At 46.2% G+C, this 25,696-nt stretch overlaps 1 protein-coding gene and 1 long non-coding RNA gene across 2 annotated transcripts in view; both read right to left on the bottom strand.

Annotated features, from left to right (window-relative positions):
* PPP2R3A (protein phosphatase 2 regulatory subunit B''alpha) overlaps window positions 1-19,155 on the bottom strand; it is a 225,828-nt gene extending 206,673 nt beyond the window's left edge. The window contains exon 1 of the mRNA XM_040427601.1: window positions 19,042-19,155. The gene's annotated coding sequence lies outside the window, so the exon portion shown is untranslated. The remainder of the gene's footprint in view (window positions 1-19,041) is intronic.
* Window positions 1-25,696, bottom strand: part of LOC120997527 — a 1,081,373-nt gene that overhangs the window by 536,485 nt on the left and 519,192 nt on the right. The window lies entirely within an intron of this gene.

The following is a 25,696-nucleotide window of genomic DNA, read 5'->3' as shown; positions in this document are numbered from 1 at the left end:
CCCCCAGCATTAGTATGTGGCTAGGTGTTAAGTGTCCATTGTTGGAGAACGCGTCCCCTTTGTAAAACCGCTAGTCCAAACCTTGAGATTTTAAAGGCATCAAGGCTGGGTTCAGACCTGGCAGAACTGCGGTGCCCAAAGAGGTAACAGCCCGTGCTTGCGATATGTGGGATTACCGCAGAGCGATTGAGGACTGGGCAGTCAAGGGTATGGGATCGACCCCAGTCCAGGGACCCGGAGGGAGGAGGACCGGAAGCGTGGTGTGGTTCTCAGTTGAGAGGGGGTCTGGCTTTATTAGGGATGACAAGACCGGGTAGGAGCTTTATGTCAACAGATGCTCCGTGAAGCATCCTTACCTCCCTCAGGCCCGTCACAGCCTCTATAAGGAAGATGTGGTGGAGTACACCCCCATAGAGTCCCTTCAGGTGCCCTTTGCTGTAGTCCTGACCTGCCTGGAGAAACCCCTGGTGCCGCGGATGGAACCGGAGGTATGGCCGGATGATCCAGCTGCAACACGACGGGTGCACTGTCTCCAGGAATCATCATACAGTGGTCAAATCACCATCTACATCTACAGTATGTTCACACATGAGATAGACATACGTACCCGGTGGGATACAGATCTTGCTGTAGATTGTGATTTCAATCCGCACAAGGTCTCCATGACAACAGTGTACCAGGTTTTCATCAGGCTCTCTCAGTAGTGCAGACTCAGACTTTTGGCCTGTGACTTATAGCTTAATATAGCAGATATTAAAACGGTTTTTCACAATTTACTATTTTAAGTTGCGGGTCCTTTAAGTGCGGTCATCTAACCATTTTTTTTTTTTATTTACTTCTATGACGCTCGGCCTGGATAACCTTTTCAACTGGCTCAGTGCTCTCAAATCCAGAGTAAATCCTGATCTTTAAAATCCTGCATTACATCAGCAGATATCAATTCTGAAAGGTTATAAAAAGGTTACCATCTTCAAAAATAATCCAGTACGAGAAAGAGGAGAAAGACGTCCTGGTTAGTCACCGGATCGTGTGTGGGGGTACAGCCAGAACACTACTCACTCTGTGACAGATACTGGAGGTAAAAAAAGGTCTACCACAATGTTCCCCAACCTGCGGGTCTCCAGCTGTTGGACGCTGTAGTTTTGCAGTAGCTGGAGAGCCACCAGTTGGAGACCTCAAGTCCACGGCCTGCTGTAAAGCAATTATAGAAGTCATACAGTTGCAAGAAAAAGTATGTGAACCCTTTGTAATGATATGGATTTCTGCACAAATTGGTCATAAAATGTGATCTGCTTAAACTAATAACACACAAAGAATTAAATGTTACCATGTTTTTATTGAGCACACCATGTAAACATTCACAGTGCAGGTGCAAAAAGTTTGTGAACCCTTGGATTTAATAACTGGTTGAACCTCCTTTGGCAGCAATACCTTCAACCAAACGTTTCCTGTAGATGCAGATCAGACATGCACAACGGTCAGGAGTAATTCTTGACCATTCCTCTTTACAGAACTGTTTCAGTTCAGCAATATTCTTGGGATGTCTGGTGTGAATCGCTTTCTTGAGGTCCTGCCACAGCATCCCAATCGGGTTGAGGTCAGCACTCCAGAAGGCGTATTATCTTTTGTTTAAGACATTCTGTTGTTGATTTACTTCTATGTTTTGGGTCGTTGTCCTGTTGCAACACCCATCTTCTGCTGAACTTCAGCTGGTGGACAGATGGCCTTATGTTCTCCTGCAAAATGTCTTGATAAACTAGGGAATTCATTTTTCCTTCGATGATAGCAATCCGTCCAGGCAGCAAAGCAGCCCCAAACCATGATGCCCCCACCACCATACTTCACAGTTGGGTTGAGGTTTTGATGTTGGTGTGCTGTGCCTCTTTTTCTCCACACAGTGTTGTGTGTTTCTTCCACAAACTCAACTTTGGTTTCATCTGTCCACAGAATATTTTGCCAGTACTGCTGTGGAACATCCAGGTGCTCTTGTGCAAACTGTAAACGTGCAGCAATGTTATTTTTGGACAGCAGTGGCTTCCTCTGTGGTATCCTCCCATGAAATCCATTCTTGTTTAGTGTTTTACGTATCGTAGATTCCCTAACAGGGATGTTGGCATATGCCAGAGACTTTTGTAAGTCTTTAGCCGACACTCTAGGATTCTTCTTCACCTCATTGAGCAGTCTGTGCTGTGCTCTTGCAGTCACCTTTACAGGACGGCCACTCCTAGGGAGAGTAGCAGCAGTGCTGAACTTCTCCATTTATAGACAATTTGTCTTTACCGTGGGACTGATGAACAGCAGGCTTTTGGAGATACTTTTATAACCCTTTCCAGCTTTATGCAAGTCAACAATTCTTAATCGTAGGTCTTCTGAGAGCTCTTTTGTGTGAGGCATCATTCACATCAGGCAATGCTTCTTGTGAAAAGCAAACCCAGAACTGGTGTGTGTTTTTTATAGGGCAGGGCAGTGGTAACCAACACCTCCAATCTCATCTCATTGATTGGACTCCAGTTGGCTGACACCTCACTCCAATTAGCTCTTGGAGATGTCATTAGTCTGTGAATGTTTACATGGTGTGTTCAATAAAAACATAGTAACATTAAATTCTGTGTTATTAGTTTAAGAAGACTGTGATTGTCTATTGTTGTGACTTAGATGAAGATCAGATCACATTTTATGACCAATGTGTGCAGAAATCCATATCATTCCAAAGGGTTCACATACTTTCTTGCAACTGTATATGAGACACCATAGAATTACATATCTTTCCTCGCAATTCAGATGTGTGTGTTGTAGGGCTGTAACAATTACTCGATGTAATCGACACAAAAAAAATCCTCGATGCAGTTTTCCTGCATCGAGGATTCGTTTTCATCATGTGACCACGGAGCGCGAGTGAAGTTAGGCCTATCACTCACCGCTCCGTGGTTTCCTGTCGGCACCGCGCTGCACTGTCCTGACCCTGGCGTGCACACGTCAGGTATCAGTGCATGTTGGGAAGAAGATGCTGCGGTCCTTCTCCTGCGGACTCCATATCGGCCAGCCGCGCATCCTGCCAGGAAAGGCAAGTATTACAGTGGGGTGGGGGGGAAGGGCTGATGGCACTGGGGGACATGGCATGGAGGGGCTGATGGCACTGGGGGAGTGGGGGTCATGATGGCCTGGAGGGGCTGATGGCAGTAGGGGACATGGCATGGAAGGGCTGAATGCACTAGGGGAGTGGGGAATATGACGGCCTGGAGGGGCTGATGGCACTGGGGGACATGACGGCCTGGAGGGGCTGATGGCACTGGGGGACATGACGGCCTGGAGGGGCTGATGGCACTGGGGGACATGACGGCCTGGAGGGGCTGATGGCACTGGGGGACATGACGGCCTGGAGGGGCTGATGGCACTGGGGGACATGACGGCCTGGAGGGGCTGATGGCACTGGGGGACATGACGGCCTGGAGGGGCTGATGGCACTGGGGGACATGACGGCCTGGAGGGGCTGATGGCACTGGGGGACATGACGGCCTGGAGGGGCTGATGGCACTGGGGGACATGACGGCCTGGAGGGGCTGATGGCACTGGGGGACATGACGGCATGGAGGGGCTGATGGCACTTGGAGAGTGGGGAACATGATGGCATGGAGAGGCTGATGGCACTGGGGGACATGATGACATGGAGGGGTTGATGGCACTGGTGGACATGATTACATGGAGGGGCTGATGGCAGTGGGGGACATGGCATGGATGGGCTGATGGCATTAGGGGAGTGGGGGACATGATGGCATGGAGGGGCTGATGGCACTGGGGGACATGGCATGGATGGGCTGATGGCATGGAGGGGCTGATGGCACCGGGGGACATGATGGCATGAAGGGGCTAATGGCACTAGGGGACATGATGGCCTGGAGGGGCTGATGGCACTGGGGGACATGATGGCCTGGAGGGGCTGATGGCATGGAGGGGCTGATGGCACTGGGGGACATGATGGCATAGAGGGGCTGATGGCACTGGGGGACATGATGGCATAGAGGGGCTGATGGCACTGGGGGACATGATGGCATGGAGGGGCTGATGGCACTGGGGGACATGGAGGGGCTGATGGCAGTGGGGGACATGGCATGGAAGGGTTGATGGCACTGGGGGACATGATGGCATAGAGGGGCTGGTGGCACTGGGGGACATGATGGCATGGAGGGGCTGATGGCACTGGGAGACATGATGGCATGGAGGGGCTGATGGCACTGGGGGACATGGAGGGGCTGATGGCAGTGGGGGACATGGCATGGAGGGGCTGATGGCACTTCATGCGTCATCCGTATTCCACGTGCACTGCTACCCTGAAAGTTGGTTTCCAGAGCATCTCCTACCAGTCTTTCATGAAAATCACTACAGACCCATAGACTTTAATGGGAGTGTTTGGTCTACATCACGGACCAAAGTCATGCATGTCTCCGTGTCTTTGACTGACCCATGGTCAGTGGAAAATCACTGGTGTGTGAATAAACACATTAAAATCAATGGTTACGTATACTGCCTGTGGAGAACACAGACAGCGCATGTCCATGATTCCCTGGCACGTGAAAGAAGCCTAAGGTCTCATGCACACAACTGTACTCATTTTGTGGTCCTCAAACCACAAAATACAGAAGCAGTCCATATGCTGTCAACGGCTCCACATTCTGCAGACATGTATAGGACGTATTCTATCGTTTGCAGAACAGACATACGGATGTGGAAAGCACACAGATGATTTTCTGGACCGCGGACACATTGAAGTCAATGGATCTGCAAAAAATGTGGTTGGTACATGGACCATTTCCGGTTTGCAGACCGCACATTGCTTACAGTTGTGTGCATGAGGTCTTGGGGATCATGCACAAGTTGTATGTTTTAGTCCGCATCAAAGCCGCATTTTTTGAGGCATGCTGTCCACATCCATTGCTCTGTTCTGTGGCCCCGCAAAAAAAAGAAAATAGAACATGTCCTATTCTTGTCCGTTATGCGGACAAGAATAGGCATTTCTATAATGGGCCACCCGTTCGATTCCGCAAATTGTTTTGTGGATACGCAATTTGCAGACCACAAAATGTGCACGAGCCCTTATTCACACAGTCAGTGTTTGATAAGTAATTTCCATCAGTGATTATGAGCCAAAACCAGGTGTGGGTCAAAAACACAGAAGAAGTGGAAATCCTTCCATTGTACCTTATCTCTGTGCAGGCTTAGGTTTTGGCTCACACTCACTCTTGGAAATCACTGAGGTGTAAGTTAGGCTTAAAGCCGGCCATACACATCCAATAGCCGTTGGCCGAATGACAGCTCTCTCTCACGACTCCCTCATACCCATACACTTTTGGTTTGACTGAATGTGTATTCAACGGGGAGAGAAGGCAAATCCACTGCCAGACAACTTTGTTGGCCACTTACCTCCTGGGAGAACAAAAGGATTGGGTGAAAATACTCACTTCACCCTATCATTCTCTCTCCCTCCTCCATCATCCTTCGGGGAACAGTCGAGAGCTCCCTTATACACACCGATAATGTATATGGGGGCCTTAACACAATAGGTCAGTAGTACTCAACCTTATCACTATGGGGAAATTTCATAAAACATTCTCCATCCTGGAGAACATCTACAACTACTCCATACCCACTGCAGTGGAGGACTAGTGCCATTTTCCTGGGAACTTCTAATCAGATTCTGAAGAACCTCAGGATTTCACCTTACTCTGGTTGAAGAACTCCACTATAGGTGCGGCTACATCTATGAGGTACACCCGGCTAGATTATACTGTACCCGAACATAGGAACTTCTTCAAAGGAACTTTGTGTTTTCCCTAGCCCAGCTCAGCAGGTCTACAAACATGCCACATGAATCCAGTCATCAGAGTGTTTCATTGACCGCCAGGTTTCCTCCCAGGCCCCGTGTATTGTGGGTATAAACATTTATTCAAGTGGCCCGAGCTACACAATAGGTTTTCTTCTGAAAATCACTCCTCGAGAATGCAGTGAACAGCTGTAAACGCTATCACAGAGCTGCCTCGCGAAATATCCGTCTCCATGGAGAACCGCCAGCCTTGGTAACAATACACAATGAGGTTACATCGGGTGGCAAAAACGAGGAGCGTATATAGAAAGATAGAAGTTCTGCGTATGAAAACGAGCCGGAGATCATTAGACCACACCACGAGACTGGAAAGTGGGCTCTTAAAGGGGTTATCCCATGAATAATGTACAAAATGAAAATCATACACAATCTAGTACATGAGAACCTCAACAAAGCTAGAACCTGCCCTGATCCACACATGGATCCAGAGATCTCCCCCATTCATTGCTTCATTTGTTCTAGATTTATTTCAAGCTGGCAGATCAGGGAGTGTGTCCTTACTTATAGGGAGTACCCTTTCTGCTGCAGCTGAAGGATGGATGGAACTGAGCACGTGCTTCCATCTGAGTGAGCTGGACAGAGAAATTAGAAATAGAGCAAACAGCAGGTGGCGCTACACAGATAGATTTCATTGAATACATCAGTAGCCATAATACATTTTTAATTACATGCAATTAAAAAAGTATTCAGATGCAGGTGCTGGTAGAATATTATTTGTGGGACGACTCCTTTAAACCCATATTGGCACATGGTATATTACAGCTCAGCTGGAGGGCGCCATAAGACAGTCTTCATACAGCTATAAGAGCTATTCTCTCCTATACCCCCTACCTCCAGCACCGTATGTCGCCACATGCATCACTGTAATTCTGTACTATAGAGCTACAGGGAAGTCCATGTGCCGCTGTTCAGCCTCCTGCACGTGCCAAAAAATCCCACATAAAAATCAAGAAATCTCTCTCTTTCCATTTTGAGAAGCAATAGACGCCTGTTCCTAAGCTACACCTCGTGCCAGAAATTGCTTCATCTTTAACTACACAACTACTTTGAAATAACGAGGCGCACATTACAAAATCGGCTTCTCCCACACATAACCCATAGCATGGCCAAGTTCACACTAGGCTGTTGTGCTGTGTTCTAGCCAGATGTTACGCTGTAATTAACCTCTTCCCGCTATGCAGTATAACAGCACGTATGTACATAGCGCTCAGTCCCATACATTTCCCACAGTGTGATCATGTTGGCTCGGCAGTTGTGCCTGCACAGTTACCGGCAGGGGCACCGATGAATGTTCTAAACCTCTGAGATACCGGCATTGTGGTCAAAGTTATTAAAGTAAATGATTAAAAAAACATTTTCGTTAAATAAAAGTCGTAAAACAAAAGAAACAATTTTATATATATATATATATATATATATATATATATATATATATATATTTATTTCTTATTTGGTATCCCTATAATCGTGACAATGGATGGTGTTTGGGGAACGACATTAAAGGGGTTATCTAAGACCTATAATGCCCCCCCCCCCCCCCATATGCCCGGGCCCCTCACAGAGGTTGTAGTCTTGCCTAACTCCCCGGCACCTGTGTCGCTCCTGATGCTCGCACGGCCGCTGCTGCATCTCCCCGTTGCATGAATGAAAACATCCAGTGACATGGAACGAGCCTCCCTAGCATTGCGGGTGGCGCTAGGGAGGCTCGTCCCTGTTGCGGCCTGCTATTGGCTGCCACCCCCCCCCCCCCATTTGTGTTTTATCCAAAAGTATACATTTTGTTGTCACACCACTACCACAATAGTGAACCTGCTCTATAGTAGTACATAAGCCATACAGAAAGGCCATGGAGCCACAGGAGTTTGTGTTTTTGCCATACTATATTTTTTCAGGTGCCACAAGTAGAAAGCTCATCTAATGGGGAAAAGCATGTTTGTATGGAATCCAACAAAAACAGCTTCTGTATGCCTACAGTAATATAAGGGTACACGGGGGTACAGTACATTGCTATGGCTGCCTTATTACAGCTGTGTGCATGAGGCCTAAAGGTCCTGATTGGCTGAATGAGTGTTCATTGCCCTGTGTAATGCTATATTGCTGAGGCCGCATGCACAGTCTGGAAAACATGGCCCCTGTATTGGCTGCATCTCCCGGACAAACGGTGGATCCTCTGACACAAACATCATAGTTTATGACGCACTGCGTTCCTATCTGACAGTGGGTCTGTTGTACTGTACTCACACATGATTAGGAGTTTGTGTCAGAGGAGCTGCTGTCGGTCCGGGAGATGCCGCCGACACAGGAGCCATGTTACCAGGACTGCACAAGGTCATAGTAAAAAAAAAAAATCATAATTCTGCGCTTTGATTGATAGGGTCAGGTGTGATGATGTTTTCACTGCCCGGACCTGTCAATCAAAGTTGAGAGGGCGTGACAGTTGCAGAGAGAGCAGAGCCTCTAGGTGTAATGGTAACGCCCCCGTTGCTTCTAGAGGCTCATTTGCATATATCAAAACATCATTTTTCCCAGCAATCCGGGCATATATACGAACAAGGGACCAACACAGATGCCTTCAGATGCCAAGCGCACATAACAGGTCAGACAGTTTCATAGGTACAAAACTGCTGACAGATGCACTTTAAGCAAATTTACTGGAGACCTTTAACAGTAAACCTTGACAGAAGAGAAATCCTGAGGACGTAAACTTGTGACATGTGTTTTGTATTCTCCACAGAAGCGGCTTGTAGCGGAGGAGATCACAGGCTGGTATCTGCTTCCAAATCATCAAATCCTTCTGCTTCTCTCTACCTCCATGACCAGAAGAGCGGCAAGGACCAAACAACATCCGCTCATAGACACAAGCTCCTACAGCAGACGGGGCGTGGTGCCCAGCCTCCCATTTCAGTGAACAGGGGGAATCCCAGGACCGCAATTTTTTATTTATTTTTTAAACTTGGCCATAGCAGAGTTCCAATGTACGGCCGTGGAACAGGGCCGTCACAATATAGGGCATGTCCTATTTCTGTCCGTTTTCACAGCCAGAGAGGCCCCTTTTTAACGGCCACTTATACAGGAGCGTCTTAACGGCTGGTAAAAATGGGTACAACGTGAAAAAAAGTGCCTTTTAAAAGTAGTATTCCCCAAAAAAATTTATTTGTTCCAGTGCACCGGATGCAGCAAGACCTGAGGCTCCCAGTGCCGTATGGTCGTACCCTAAGGGTGCCTGCACATGGTATGGATTACGCAATTTTTTAGTGTGGATTTCATGCCGAAACACTGCAGCATAATACAGCCCCAGCAAAGTGTATGAGATTAGACAAATCTCATGTAGACGGTGCATTTTTTTCAGAGGGAAATTGGCCTGCAGAGGATTATGCAATCCGCAGCGTGTCCATTGGGCAATTTTTTTGTGCAGATTTCACCCTTTACAATGCAAGAGTGAGATCTGCAGAAAGTGCAAACCAAAGACTGCAGTTAAGAGTCCATTCACACGTCCGCAAATGGGTCTGCATCCGTTCCGCGATATCGGGAACGGGTGCGGACCCATTCATTCTCAATGGTGCAGGAATCGATGCAGAGAGCACACTATGTGCTATCCGCATTTCCGGAGCGCGGCCCCGAACTTCCGGGACGTGGCTCCGCAAAAAAATAGAACATGCCCTATTCTTGTCCGCAATTGCGGACAAGAATAGGCAGTTCTATGGGGGGTGCCGGCCGGGTGTATTGCGGATCCGCAATACACCACGGACGTGTGAATGGACCCTAAGGGTGGGTTCACATCTGCGTTCTGGATTCCGTTATGGCTTTCCGTTATAACGGAAAATAACGGAATCCATAAGACGAAAGGACGGATCCGTTATATTGCCCACAGACTTGTATTATGACGGAATGCAAAACGGAAGCCTTTTAAAGGCATTCCGTTTGCTCTCCGTCCTAATAGAAGTCTATGGGAATCAAAACGGATCTGTCTGGGTCCCGTTATGCAAGACGGAAAACAAAGTCCCAGACGGATCCGTTATGCTTTCCCACAGACTTCTGTTAGGACGGAAAGCAAACGGAATGCCTTTTAAAGGCTTACGTTTTGCATTCTGTCTGGGCATTCCGTTATTTTCCGTTATAACCACGTTATAACGGAAAGCCATAACGGAATCCCTAACGCATGTGGGTTCTGGTGCGGAAATGCACAAAAACCCGCTGGAAAAACTGTGCAGAATTTCTGTCTTGAAATCTGCACTCATGGTCATGAATGGCATAGGCCTACACAGCAGCCACGGGCCACGCGGGTCCACATGCAGGGCACTTGCACATGGGTGCAAGTTAACTGTGCACTTCCACCCAAGAACCACATGAGTTAATTGCAGATTTTCCGCAGATCTCACTGAAAAGGGTGAAATCTGCAACCAAAATTGCACAAACAATGGACATGCTGCAGAATCTTCAATCTGCACAGGAGGTTCACGAGAGTGTACATGAGATTTGTCTAATATCATACACATTGCTGGTACTGTATCACGCTGCGGTTTTTCCACAAGTAAATCTGCTATGTGAAGGTACGCTTATACTTTCCCTCCCCCTTTCTAACAGCTCTGCCTTTTCACTTTCTATTCATGAACCAGGAAGCACAGGATGAACAAAGCTGTTTCAAATGGTAGAGGAACAAATACAGTGAATGGAACTGAAATAGTGATGGGAGATAAGTATACACTGTATTTTCCACCCTATAAGATGCAGCCGCCCCCCCCAAAGTGGGGGGGAAACGTCAGTGCGTCTTATGGGGCAAATACTAATGGGCGCTTCCATTATGGAAGTGGTCATTAGTGCTGGAGGAAAGTGAATGCAGCGCTCCTCATGTAATCTCTGTACTCACCGCTGCCTGGTCTTTCTGGGCCGCACGCTGTGCTGGGACCTGCACACATCATGAAGACGTCGGCGTGCTCTGTGACCTCACGCTGTACAATGTCGGGTCACAGTAGGCATCCAGAGCGGGAGAGGCGAGTTGATTATTTTTTTTCCCCTCTGATCTGAGCTTCGATTATTACGGGTTCTGATCTGAGGTGTGAATAGGGGTTCTTATTCACATTAGGGCTCTGACCTGAGGTCTGAATGGGGGCCTTTTTCACATTGGGTCTCTAGTCTGAGGTCTGATTGTGGGTTTTATAAACATTGGGGGTCTGATCGTGTCTTATTAAAATTGGGGGTCTGAGCTGAGGTCTGATTAACATTGGGGGTCTGATTGCGGATCTGATCTGAGGTCTAATAAACAATATTTTCTTCCTATTTTACTCCTCTAAAACCTAGTTGCGTCTTATGGGCAAAAATCACGGCATCTTAGTGGGAAAACCCCTTTAGATGAGACAGAAGAGTATACAGACCTCACAAGCCGCACTCACAAATGACTTACTGTATTATCTCATGGAAGGCAGTTATATCTGTTACTAGTACTGACCTCTATTGGCTCTCCGCCATGAAATTACAGACAAGTGCATATAACAATACCACAATTATATTACCGGCCAATCTTCCCGCAGACGTATAATTACTATCTGTTCTTGTTATATTTAGAAAACCTATTAGCTTTCAATAGTCAGACATCGGAGCGCTTAACCGGCTTCAGAAGAAATCATTTTAAACACCAAATTTACAAGCGTGTCTAAAAGGTATGTTCACGTGTGGGGTGAAATCTGCGGTGGATTTGTGTGCGTCAACTCCGCCGTGTTGTACAATACCAGCAAACCAGATGAGAATTCAAGAAATCTCATCCATACTAGGGTTGTTGCGATACCAAAATTTTGATTCGATTTCGATACCATAAAAAAGTATTGCGATACTCGACACCACGCGGAAAAAATAAAACACAATAAAAAGCTGCGTGCATTCCGCATTTTATGGAACGTCCGGCCCATAATCGAACAGTCCGATCCTATTTTTGGGGGGGGACAAGGTGACTAAAAAATGGCGAATCGAGTTGTTTTTATTTTTATTTTTTCTGTTACGGCGCATTGTAGATATTTTTTTATATTTTGACAGTTCGCAATTTTTGGGGCGTGGCGATATGTTATATGTTTATTTATTTATTGTTTATATATTTTATATGTAAAATTGGGAAATGGGGAGATTTAAACTTAATATTTTGGTGATTATTTGTTTTTATAAACTTTTTTTTTTTTTTACTTTTTATTTAATAACTATTTCCCCCCTTAGGGGCTAGAACCTGGGATCTTTTCATCCCTTGTCCTATTCACCCTAATAGAGCTCTATCAGGGTGAACAGGACCTCACACTCTTCCTGCTGCCCTGTGCATAGTGCACACAGCAGCAGGGAGATTACCATGGCAACCAGGGCTCCAGTAGCGTCCTGGCTGCGATGGTAACCGATTGGAGCCCCAGGATTACACTGCTGGGGCTCCGATCAGAAGCTGCCACTACCACCAATGAGGAGGAGGGGAGGGGACCGTGTGGCCACTGCCACCAATGACTAATACTGGAGGGGTTGGGGGGGGGGGGCGCACTTCGCCACCAATGTTTTTAGTAATGGGGTAAGGGGGGGGGGGGCGCACTGCGCCACAAATGAATATAAGTAACCTTTTAATACAAATACAGGAGGCGGGTGCCAGCTGGAGAATCACATAGCCGGCACCCGACCTCTATGACAGGGCTCTGCAATCCGCGGCACTTAACCCCTCAGGTGCAGCATGGGTTAATTGCCGCAGATCGCAGAGCCCTGTCAGAGTTCGGGTGCCGGCTATGTGATTCTGTGGCCGGCACCCGCCGCCTATATTTGTATAAATGGGTGAGTTATCATTGGTGGCGCAGTGGCCACAGCCCCTCCCCCTCCTCCGCCTCTCTCTCGGCGGCAGCAGTGGCACGGGGGGGAGGGAGAGACTCCTTCTCCCCTGTGCTGCTGAGGGAACATGGCGCGCATTGAGAGCAGCGTGCGCCATGTTCTCTGATACTAGGCTGCGCAGTAGCGCAGCCTAGTATCGGTAAATGTCAAATGCCGGTATCGAATCGATGTACAAAAGTATCAATAATTCGATACCCGCTACAACCCTTATCCATACAGTGCAAAAAAATAAAAAACTGCAGCATAAATTGATCTGTGGGGCCAATTTGAAAACCACAGCATGTACATGCTGCAGATATGCCGGATGGATTTTACTCTTTGTAAGGCCTCATACACACGACTATGTATTGTGGTGATTAGGGATGAACGAATCGACTTCAGATGAAACATCCGAAGTCAATTTGCATAAAACTTTGTTCTAATACTGTACGGAGCAGGAGCTCCGTACAGTATTAGAATGTATTGGCTCCGATGAGCCGAAGTCTTGCGAGACCTCGCGTAATAAACTTCATAAATTAATTTGCACTGTAAAAAAACATTTCCCGAACTAGAGTTCAGTTCCAAGTGGTACCGAACTCATCGGAGCCAATACATTCTAAGGGTCTATTCAGACGTCCGCAAGTGTTTTGCGGTCCGCAAATTGCGGATCCGCAAAACACTGGACCGCACCACATTAGAAATGCCTTTTCTTGGCTGTGTCTATGGACAAGAATAGGACATGCTCTATTTTTTTGCGGGGCTGCGGAACGGAAGTGTGGATGCGGACAGCACACTTTGTGCTGTCCACATTCGCACTTCTGTTCCGTGGCCCCATTGAAAGTTAATGGGTCCGCACCGTTCCGCAAAATTGTGGAACGGATCCGGACCCATTCATACGGACGTGTGAATGGACCCTAATACTGTACGGAGCTCCTGCTCCGTACAGTATTAGAACAAAGTTTTATGTGAATCGACTTCGGATGTTTCATCCAAAGTCAATTCGCTCATCCCTAGTTTGTGTACAGTATTAGTGCTGGGAGGCGTGTATATCCCACCCAGATACCTCAGCTGGGTGAGATAACTGAAATCCAGAAAGCTGCAGTGGTTTCAGCAAAGTGTAGTTTGCCGAGACAGTTTTGTCTAGATGTTGTTCTGGGCTGGATTTCATGTGGACTGGGGGATAGGTTTGGTAGTGGGATCTGCCAGTCCACACCCTTCCACTACATGCATTGTATTTTGCCAAAGGTGATCGCCGGTGAGGCCTGCTGCTGTAATCAAGGAGGGATAAAACAACCCTCTGTGTATGACTTGGAGGAAGAAAGGCTGAGGAAACCTGAGCGGCTCTGTGTGGTCTCAGTCAGGAGGCTTTGTAAAGCCTGAAGTTTGGGGGACCCAGCGAAGCCTACGGAAAGAGGGTTGCATGGTCAGAGTCGGGAGGACTCCTGGACGATGTCCCCCCAAGGGTGCTGGTGGGGTCACAGCCTGGAGGTTCCTGGACCGTATATGGCTGAGGAAGCCGGATCTAATCCCATGTGTGGATGGCACTCTATAGGTGAGGTAGAGACAACACGTGTATTAGGTAGAGCCCTGACGGGCAGGTGTTTGTTTTCAATGTTTGTGTGTGATGGTGCTTAAATAAAGCACCTTTTGGACTTAAACCCTGATGTAAGAGAAGTCTGTGATTGCGACCCCCTGTGGGAGAGCGATCCCTTACAGTATCTTAAGGCCACAAAATGCGGATCTGCAAAAGGTGGATGATATCAGTGTTGCATCTTCATTGGGTCTGCTTTTTGCAGCCAGAAATTGGACAAGTTCTATCTTTTGCAGAAAACACAGATGAGCCATGTGCTATCTGTATGTTGGTTTTGCAAAAGACAAAATAGATCGTAATTCTTGGCCACAAAATGCAGACCACAGACCCACTGAAGTGGGAGGGTCCGCAAAAAAAAAAAAAAAAACCAGATGCAGCATGAAGGTGCGGACCGTAAAATACATATAGTTGTGTGCATGAGGCCTTATGCATAAGGTGAAACCAGAAGCAAATCCACTCTAAGGCCTTACGTCAGAAGAGAAAACGGCAACACAAAAACTGGTCCTGCATTTTAAGCATCTGTTATGCTCAGTTTGCATTTGTTTTAGCCATTTTCGTTTGATATCCGTTATTTTAGATGGAAAAAAATATATACTTTGCGTATGTTTTCAGTGCATATTTTCTTTTCCATGTATGAACTAGGTTTTGAAAATCCAATCCACATGCATTGTGATATAAATTGCTGCAGATTCATAATGCGGAATCCACACCACAAATCCACCACGCTTGGAGGTGTTCAAGGGCTCCGTTCACATTGGCGTCACGGATTGAGTTATCTCAGTATAGGTATGATGAAGGGCTCATATTTTTTTTTTTTGCGTTTTTGTTTTGCGGCCCGTATGCGAAATCGTTCACTTCAATGGAGCTGAAAAAATATATAAAAATGGAAATGTCCCCGTGTGCATTGTGTCCATTTCCGTTTCACAAAAAGATGTCCTATTATTGTTCTGTTCCGTAAAATGTGCAATTTGCGGACCGCAAAACAACAGTCGTGTGCGTGAGCCAGAAGAAATAGCGCAGCAGACTAGACTATTCTGGCCATCAAAGAGCAGCATAAGGCCTCATGCACACGACAGTATTTTTTCACGGTCCGCAAAATGGGGTTCCGTTGTTCCGTCATCCGTTTCAGTTTTTTTTTTTCGTGTGTCTTCCTTGATTTTTGGAGGATCACCAGACATGAAAAGTGAAAAGTGAAAAAAAAGTCAAGTTTGCCTTGAAAATGATAGGATCACGGACACGGATGACAATCTTGTGTGCCTCCGTGTTTTTTCACGGACCCATTGACTTGAATGGTTCCGCAAACTGTTGTCCGTGAAAAAAAATAGGACAGGTCATATTTTATCACGGACTGGCAACACTGATCACGGATGCGGATGACAAACGGTGCATTTTCCGAGTTTTCAACGGACCCATTGAAAGTCAATGGGTCCGCAGGGAATCACGGAAAACGGAACAACGGACACGGAACCCAACAACGGTCGTGTGCATGAGGCCTAAACCTGATGACCAGAGTCCATAAGACCTAAGGTCACTACGTGGACAGCACAGGACACTGTTCCGATTCTGCTCTACTAACTTGATTGCTGGATATGCTAAGTGCAGGATCTTTGAGGCTTGATGGAGATATTTTTGGAAGCAGTAAGCGTAGACTGGAGATGTGCGCAGCATGAGAATACGCCATCACGCTAGGATTACAAAGAAAAGCTGAACTGCTTAGGCAGATGTAGCAGAGATGAGCAACTTTTGGTATCACCTTATGTCTGGCTTTTGACTGCAAATGAGCAAAAGAAACATGTAAGCGATTCAGCTCTGCTACATCTGTACATCACAAGTGACCATGGGTGACTCACAACTTACGGACACTAAAGCCGTCTTATTGCTTAGTTACGAATATGTAGCTAGACCGCAATCACATATCCAGATATCAATGCTGCACTAATGGTCACTGCTGCCAATTCCAGTTTGGGGCCACTTTATTATATTTGGGAATAGTATTCTTATTACTGATGACATTCAATTCATTTAGAAGCTGGAGCCATTCCAACCACAACCCTGTCCCGCCGCTCAATGAGCTACAGAAGCAATATATAAAAAGCGGGGGCGTGACCGGGTTACCAAAAGCACGGCCTTTGCCAAAAGGAACCAATTTAGAGTCTAAAGCATCAATTCAATCTGCAGAGCTAATAACGCACAATCAGTCAGTGCAGCACCCATCATCAGAAGATACATGCATACAACAGAAAGGTCTCAGATGTTTCTCCACCTGCCAGGACCACTACTGGTGCCTAGAAAGAGGGGGCTCCAGCTTTCTTCAGAACCAGTACTGCTCCTGACCCAGCAACAGGATATACCATAAATATCAGATATATGTGGATATCAACTCAGGGAAACGCACCAATCTCCAAAACTGGGGTTCCGGTCTGGTGACAAGTCCACCCCATCCAGGTGGTGAAGGAGTGGAGAGGCGGCCATGTACGTACATAGCTTTCTCCATTCACTTCTATGGGATTTAGGGAAACAGAATAGCATAGTCAGCTTGGCTATTTCCTGACCAACTTCCTACTCATTAAATGGAACCTGTCACCGGGTATTTGTGTATAGAGCTGAGGACATGGGTTGCTAGATGGCCGCTAGCACATCCGCAATACCCAGTCCTCATAGCTCTGTGTGCTTTTATTGTGTAAAAAAAAAAAAAACACGATTTGGTACATATGCAAATTAACCTGAGATGAGTCCTGTATGTGAGATGAGTCAGGGACAGGACTCATCTCAGGTTCATTTGCATATGTATCAAATCTTTTTTTTTTTACACAATAAAAGCACACAGAGCTATGGGGACTGGGTATTGCGGATGTGCTAGCGGCCATCTACCAACCCATGTCCTCAGCTCTAGACACAAAATACCCGGTGACAGGTTCCCTTTAAAGGTGTTGTCCCATTAAGACACTGAGAAGTGTGTGATTGGCGTGGGGCCCCTACTGATCACAGGGGCAGGAGCCCAAGCTCCCTGTCTGAATAAACGTGTCCACCACCCAACACAATGGGGCTGAGGCCGAGGAGAAGCGCTCAGCTTTGTCCTATAGAGCTAAATGGTGCAGCGGACTCCATTCAGATAGGGAATGTGGGCCCCTGTACTTGTGGCCCCAGCTGTCCGACCCCACGCCAATCGGACATAACACCTGTCCTTTGGATAAGGCATAATTTGTCTTAATGGGACCACCCCTTTAAAGCAGCAGATAGTATTGGGTTCGGGGGCTCCCGATCCACAGATGCGAGACCCACATCTGTCGGAAATCTATGGCCTATCCTGTGTCTAAGATGAGACCTCCAGTTATAAGCGGTCTTTTGGCCAAACAAGCATGCGCCCGCTCATCCGGGGGTGGGGATTCCAGCACTCGGATATCACAATCAGACGCTGACTATCACTATTTAGGGTAGGAGATAAACATTAAAGGGGTTCCCCACCATGACAACGTATCATCTGTCTACAGCAAGGATGCTCAACCTGCGGCCCTCCAGCTGTTGCAAAACTTCAACTCCCAGCATGCCCTGTCGGCTGTTGCAACAGCTGGAGGGCTGCAGGTTGGGCATCCCTGGAGTACAGCATAGGTGGTAAGTATCTGATCGGTGGTGGTCCAACCACTGGGACCCCCACAAGAATGAGCACCTGAGTGGAGGACAGTCACACATGCTCTAGCTCAATGGGACTGGCAAGGTGAAGGCGAGCCCGGCGGGCGGCTACCTCTGGAGAGGGCGATATGTTGGTGGAGAGTGATGGAAAGGACCCCTCAAATGTCACAGAATTATTATTCTGACAACTGGCTGTAAACTGTTGCACTATTCTGTCCGGTAAAGTGTCAGGCTCCCCTATAAGGCGTATCAGGCGACATTCGTTTCCATCATTGGACGGCTGGTGTCCAGAGATCACCTCCAGGTCAGGGAGGGCACCGCCGCAGGATTGGACGGCTGGTGTCCAGAGATCACCTCCAGGTCAGGGAGGGCACCGCCGCAGGATTGGACGGCTGGTGTCCAGAGATCACCTCCAGGTCAGGGAGGGCACCGCCGCAGGATTGGACGGCTGGTGTCCAGAGATCACCTCCAGGTCAGGGAGGGCACCGCCGCAGGATTGGACGGCTGGTGTCCAGAGATCACCTCGAGGTCAGGGAGGGCACCGCCGCAGGATTGGACGGCTGGTGTCCAGAGATCACCTCCAGGTCAGGGAGGGCACCGCCGCAGGATTGGACGGCTGGTGTCCAGAGATCACCTCCAGGTCAGGGAGGGCACAATCTGCAAAGGCACAAGTTACAAAAGTGCGCCAGTGGCGGTCGTCACTGTCACATGGAAATTGCCCAAAGTCTCCACTGATCACCCAAGAACCTGGGTACAGCCTCTGAGGCAGGGAGGCTTGGCGCAGGATGCCACCTGCAGAAAAGTTCAGTTCTGCATCTCTCCTTCCTCCCCCAAAGTTTTCATTGGAGACTGGGCGATTCTCATGATGTCAATTGGCAAAAATGCCAATGCATGGCACAAGCCCACAGAAAGATGCAAAGACTACGCATAGGGCTGTGTATAGGATGCATGGCACTGGACCAGGCAGCCTGTGCCAGCCACACTGCTGGCACTTGTAGTTCCACAGCTGCAGGCTACCCTCCATACTACATCGTGTCAGCAGGTGTACACGCCTCAGGACAAAGCAGAGAACTTGGGGCGGCCCTGACCCAGGAAGCAGCACGGTATATAAAGCCGGTACCTGGACTGTGGCGGCAGCGGCAGCGGCACGACTCCTCTCCCCGGGATCTCCTCTCTGCACTACCTCCCCGCCTCTCCGGCTCCACTGCCAGCTGCCGTCACGTGGTACCAAGTTCACGTCCACGCCCCCTCCCCATGTGCAGGATGTGTGTGCAGCGTGTAAGGGGCGTGGCAGCTCTCAGGCGCTTAGCCAATGAGATAACGAGGGGGAAGATTCCGGCGCGCTGCCCGCAGACTGACACAGGGCTGTGCCGGGGGTTAACCCTGCACGTACCGTGAGCCGCGCCGTATTTACCTACACAATAAGCTCTGCAGTGCCTTCTGATTGAGGTCCTCAAGACATCTGCTTGCTGTCAGTGAATGGAATGTTTTATAATCTATGTTACAGCAGTACTTAACCCTTTCAGGACAGGGCGATTCTCCATTTTTGCGGTTCTGATTTTCACTTCCAGCCTTCCCGGAGCCATAACTTTTTTTATTTTTCTGTTCACATATACCTATGAGGACTTGCTTTTTGTGGGACAAGTTGTACTTTCTAATACCACTATTTCCTATTACATATGATGTTGGAAGCTGGGAAAATAAATTCCAAATGGGGTGGAACTGGAAAAAAACGCAATTCCTCCACAGTTGTATGGGTTTAGTTTTAACAGTGTTCCCTATGTGATAAAACTGAGCTGTTCCCTTAATTCTCAGTACGATTACAGCGATACCACATTTAGGCTGCTTTCACACTCGCGTTTTGGGCGGATCCGTCATAGATCTGCAAAAAACGGATCTGTTACAATAATACAACCGCCTGCATCAGTCATGAACGGATCCGTTTGTATTATCTGTAACATAGCCAAGACGGATCCGTCATGAACTCCATTGAAAGTCAATGGAGGACGGATCCGTTTTCTATTGTGCCAGATTGTGTCAGAGAAAACGGATCCGTCCCCATTGACTTACATTGTGTGTCAGGACGGATCCGTTTGGCTACAGTTTCGGCAGACGGACACCAAAACGCTGTCCGTCTCCAAAGCGGAATGGCGACTGAACCGAGGCAAACTGATGCATTCTGAGCGGATCCTTTTCCATTCAGAATGCATTAGGGCTAAACTGATCCGTTTTGGACCGCTTGTGAGAGCCCTGAACGGATCTCACAAACGGAAAAGCCAAAACGCCAGTGTGAAAGTAGCCTAAATTGTTTTTTCTCGTGTTTTCATAGAATTTGTTTCTTGAACTCTGGTTCGGTTCCAAGTGGTACCCTGGAACCGAACCCAAGTTCGGGAAAAGGTTTTTAACAGTAGAATACTGTACGGAGCGCTCGCTCCGTACAGTATTCTAACAAAGTATTATGCGAATCGACTTCGGATGTTTCATCCAAAGTCAATTCACTCATCCCTAGTTACTTTTATTTATCTATATATATATATATATATATATATACACTGCGTGCAGAATTATTAGGCAAATGAGTATTTTGACCACATCATCCTCTTTATGCATGTTGTCTTACTCCAAGCTGTATAGGCTCGAAAGCCTACTACCAATAAAGCATATTAGGTGATGTGCATCTCTGTAATGAGAAGGGGTGTGGTCTAATGACATCAACACCCTATATCAGGTGTGCATAATTATTAGGCAACTTCCTTTCCTTTGGCAAAATGGGTCAAAAGAAGGACTTGACAGGCTCAGAAAAGTCAAAAATAGTGAGATATCTTGCAGAGGGATGCAGCACTCTTAAAATTGCAAAGCTTCTGAAGCGTGATCATCGAACAATCAAGCGTTTCATTCAAAATAGTCAACAGGGTCGCAAGAAGCGTGTGGAAAAACCAAGGCGCAAAATAACTGCCCATGAACTGAGAAAAGTCAAGCGTGCAGCTGCCAAGATGCCACTTGCCACCAGTTTGGCCATATTTCAGAGCTGCAACATCACTGGAGTGCCCAAAAGCACAAGGTGTGCAATACTCAGAGACATGGCCAAGGTAAGAAAGGCTGAAAGACGACCACCACTGAACAAGACACACAAGCTGAAACGTCAAGACTGGGCCAAGAAATATCTCAAGACTGATTTTTCTAAGGTTTTATGGACTGATGAAATGAGAGTGAGTCTTGATGGGCCAGATGGATGGGCCCGTGGCTGGATTGGTAAAGGGCAGAGAGCTCCAGTCCGACTCAGACGCCAGCAAGGTGGAGGTGGAGTACTGGTTTGGGCTGGTATCATCAAAGATGAGCTTGTGGGGCCTTTTCGGGTTGAGGATGGAGTCAAGCTCAACTCCCAGTCCTACTGCCAGTTTCTGAAAGACACCTTCTTCAAGCAGTGGTACAGGAAGAAGTCTGCATCCTTCAAGAAAAACATGATTTTCATGCAGGACAATGCTCCATCACACGCGTCCAAGTACTCCACAGCGTGGCTGGCAAGAAAGGGTATAAAAGAAGAAAATCTAATGACATGGCCTCCTTGTTCACCTGATCTGAACCCCATTGAGAACCTGTGGTCCATCATCAAATGTGAGATTTACAAGGAGGGAAAACAGTACACCTCTCTGAACAGTGTCTGGGAGGCTGTGGTTGCTGCTGCAAGCAATGTTGATGGTGAACAGATCAAAACACTGACAGAATCCATGGATGGCAGGCTTTTGAGTGTCCTTGCAAAGAAAGGTGGCTATATTGGTCACTGATTTGTTTTTGTTTTGTTTTTGAATGTCAGAAATGTATATTTGTGAATGTTGAGATGTTATATTGGTTTCACTGGTAAAAATAAATAATTGAAATGGGTATATATTTGTTTTTTGTTAAGTTGCCTAATAATTATGCACAGTAATAGACACCTGCACACACAGATATCCCCCTAAAATAGCTAAAACTAAAAACAAACTAAAAACTACTTCCAAAAATATTCAGCTTTGATATTAATGAGTTTTTTGGGTTCATTGAGAACATGGTGGTTGTTCAATAATAAAATTAATCCTCAAAAATACAACTTGCCTAATAATTCTGCACTCCCTGTATATATATATATATATATATATATAAAAAATTCAGTTTAGCTATATGAGAGAATTTTGCAGGATAGAAGTTGTAGTTTTCAACCATTTTGGGTACATATAATGTATTCAATAACTTTTATTTTTAAATTGGAATATTAAAAAAACTCAGCAATTTTACCATTATTTATGAATTTATTTTGATGGCGTTCACTGTGCAGTATAAGTAATATGAAAACTATTATATTGGTCATTACAATTATGATGATGCCGAATTTATATAGTTTTTATTATGTTCTACTAGCACAATAAAACGCTCGTTTTTACTAAATAATCTGTTTTTATGTCTCTGCATTCCAAGACCCAGAACATTTTTATTTTTAGGATGACATAACCGTGTGAGGGCTGATATATTAGATTCCTCTCTGTGATAATCATCACTATTACTCTAGCGTATAATGGGGCTCATTGGTAAAGATAGGATAATATGGAAACGTTATTGATGTTTTTGTGCATCTGGGGCGTACAAGTGTTTTGTGTGACTTATTTGACGTCATGATCTGGACGCTGGTAAATATCATGACATCAATAAATGTGCTAATTTAGTGTACATGGGTGATTAGATGGGCAAGCGCTTATCTTCTCACTCATTTCCTAGAAAAAAACATAAATAACAATTAGAGAGCAAGTGTGCTCTCTGATTGATGGAGGAGAGGAGGGTGGGTAACATGCACAGAAGTTCATGTTACCCTCCCCCTAGGAGAGGATGTTTTTTCTCTCCTCCATGCAACCTGTCGGCTCACCCACTGCTCCCCTCCCCTTCCTCCTCCAGGCTATCTGAAATAACATCCAGCCAAAGGAAGGATGGCTGATTTAACCCTTCATATCTCAGGCTGTGTAGCAGCTAGAGATGTGAGCCTGGTCTTGTTTAAAAGCTGACAAGACCAGGATCAAAGCATTAGCTGCTAAAGGTAGGGAGTTATAGCGTTTAGAAATCATGTTGGGAGTGAGAGCGGCTGAAGCCTACTTTAATCTGCCGTCACTCTCCACCGGAATTCTAAAGGCTATATACTGTGATCCTGGTCTTGTTTTAAGGCTTAGATTGTCAGCTTTTTAACAGAACCTTCCTTCATCACGCTGCTAGGGCTGAATTGTTAGGTTCTTTTCTCAAAGCTCAAGAAGAGCTCGGGCAAACTGGAAGTTAATTGTATACGTTTTCTGGAACAAATGAACTTGTGAGAGCAGTGGAGATCGTGTTTTATGAATGATGAAAAACTGAGGTTTTCATTTTGTTCAGTTTTATTGCCTTTAGTGCCTAATACAACTAAAAATTCAAGTATGATTACAATTAACCCCAAGATTACCTCTTCTACGTCATAGAGGAACATATAGGGAATTGTTTGTCAGTGGCCTTACACAGAGCTGTGACACCCTTGCTTTTCAGTATCTCATCAATAGTGATTCTCTGGGGGGAAAAATTAACTTTTTTTTTTCTTCATAAAATATAGAGACACTTTTTTCTTCTGAGTAATGGAAAGAAATTTACTGGTGGCAATCCACTGTAAGGACCTGGAGCACAGTTCTACAAATCTCAGTTTCCTGGAAATTTTCAACATGACAAGTAAAAGAGGCATTGCTTTGAGAATGAGGATTATAGGTAATCTCATTAAATGGTCACTAACGTTTCACACAACTTTGATAAATCATTAGTCCAAGCGAACACAAAAAAATTTATAATTTATCTTATCAGAAAAAAATGCTATTTTTTTTCTAAAGTTTTCAGCTTTTTCCCTTTTCTAAGATAACTTTAGGGGATATTTGTCAAGACCAGCACAGATCACAGTTAGCATTATAGCTTCTATTAAGATATGTTCATACAATGTTAATGGCTTAAATGACCCGGCCAAGAGGAACCAGATTCTATATAGCCTCCATAAACAGAAGGTTGCTATAGCCCTCCTGCAGGAGACTTACTTCAAATCGGGACATGTCCCGTCTTGCAAGAATCGGTACTTCTCGGTCTGGTCTCATAGCACATTTGATGCCTCCAAAGCTAGGGGTGTTTCCATAGCTGTTCATAAGTCATTCCCTTGCACCATATTAGATACAATGGCTGACTATTTAGGTCGTTATATCTTTCTCAAACTGTCTATTTCCTCAAAGACGTATGTTGTTGCTAATGCATATTTCCCTAATTCAGGACAGGCCTTATTCGCCTCTACGGTATTTGCAGCTTTGGATGACTTTGCAGATGGCCTCCCAATCATTATGGGTGGACACCTTAATTTCCCTCTAGAGGCAGCTTTGGACACATCTACAGGTAGGTCCTCCGTTTCTGCTGGAGTTGCCCGGGGCTTTAGGAGGCGCCTTCAGACCCTTAGATTGGTGGACGTATGGCGTATCCTGAATCCTAATGCTAAAGACTTCACTTACTTCTCCTCTTCTCATAATTCATACCATCGTCTTGATTATCTTTTCCTTTCCCACTCACTCCTGGATCTGCACCCTTCTGCAGGTATTGAGCCTGTCCTCTTCTCTGATCATTCTCTCACATGGGTTTCACTGAGGTTGGGTGATCCTACCCGGTCTAGAGGCTCGTGGAAGCTTAATGACAATATCCTTAGAGACCCAGTATGTATAGGAGATATTAGATCTATTATCTCGGAATTTGTGGAGGTTGATGCAGAAGATGCAGAAGATGCTTCAAGCCCTACGATTTAATGGGAAGCATTAAAATGCGTGGTACGTGGTAGATTTATCTTGCATGCCTCTAGACTTAAGAAAATGCGAACTGCGGAAATACAGACACTCCTTCAGAAAATGGCGGGCCTGGAGAGGAGACACAAAAGTTCCCTCTCTACTGTGGTTTATCAAGAGCTTTGTGACACAAGGTTGGCCCTTAGGAAGCTGTTAGATCAAAAATACTTAATTGCACGGGATAAGCTCAAGAAGCTTTTTTATGGTCAGGGAAATAAAAGCGGCAGGTTATTAGCAAGAATGTTGAGGCCCAGACAGACTTCCTCCTATATTCCCACCCTTAATAGGAGAGCGGGAGGTCGCATTCACTCTACTGAGGACATCCTGAGGGAGTTTCAACTGTATTATGAGGACCTATATAACCTTAAAGGGAAATACATAGACCTTCCTATAGACCTAAGTTAAGACTCAAAAGATCAAAGAATATATCTCCAACCTACTGGGCCCCAGGTTATCATCTCCTGATGGGGACGAGTTGGAGAAGGAAATAACGCTACAGGAAGTTCAAGGGGTTATTAAAAAGTTGGAGGTTGGAAAGTGACTTGGCCCTGATGGATTCACTCCTCGCTTCTATAAGTAATTCCTGGAGGATATTTCCAAACCTCTTAATACGATGTGTAACTCCCTCTCGGGGGGTGCCTCTTTTCCCCCTCAGGCCCTGACTGCCCACATCTGTGTCATCCCTCAACCGGGCAAAGACCCCCTGGCATGTAGTAACTATCGGCCGATATCATTGATTAATATCGACGTTAAGATTTACTCTAAAATTCTGTCTGATAGACTGAAAATCCATATGCTGTCCTTAATCTATGAGGATCAGGTGGGCTTTGTCCCGGGTAGGGAGGCAAGAGACAATACAATATGTTCTTTGGCTCTTATAGCTCGAGCCCATGCATCAGCTTCCCCCTGTGTCTGTTCTCGGTCGAC

The sequence above is a fragment of the Bufo bufo genome, chromosome 4 (assembly GCF_905171765.1).
Source record: "Bufo bufo chromosome 4, aBufBuf1.1, whole genome shotgun sequence".
In the NCBI taxonomy this organism is placed as follows: domain Eukaryota; kingdom Metazoa; phylum Chordata; class Amphibia; order Anura; family Bufonidae; genus Bufo; species Bufo bufo.
This window is presented reverse-complemented; position numbering and strand designations above follow the sequence as displayed.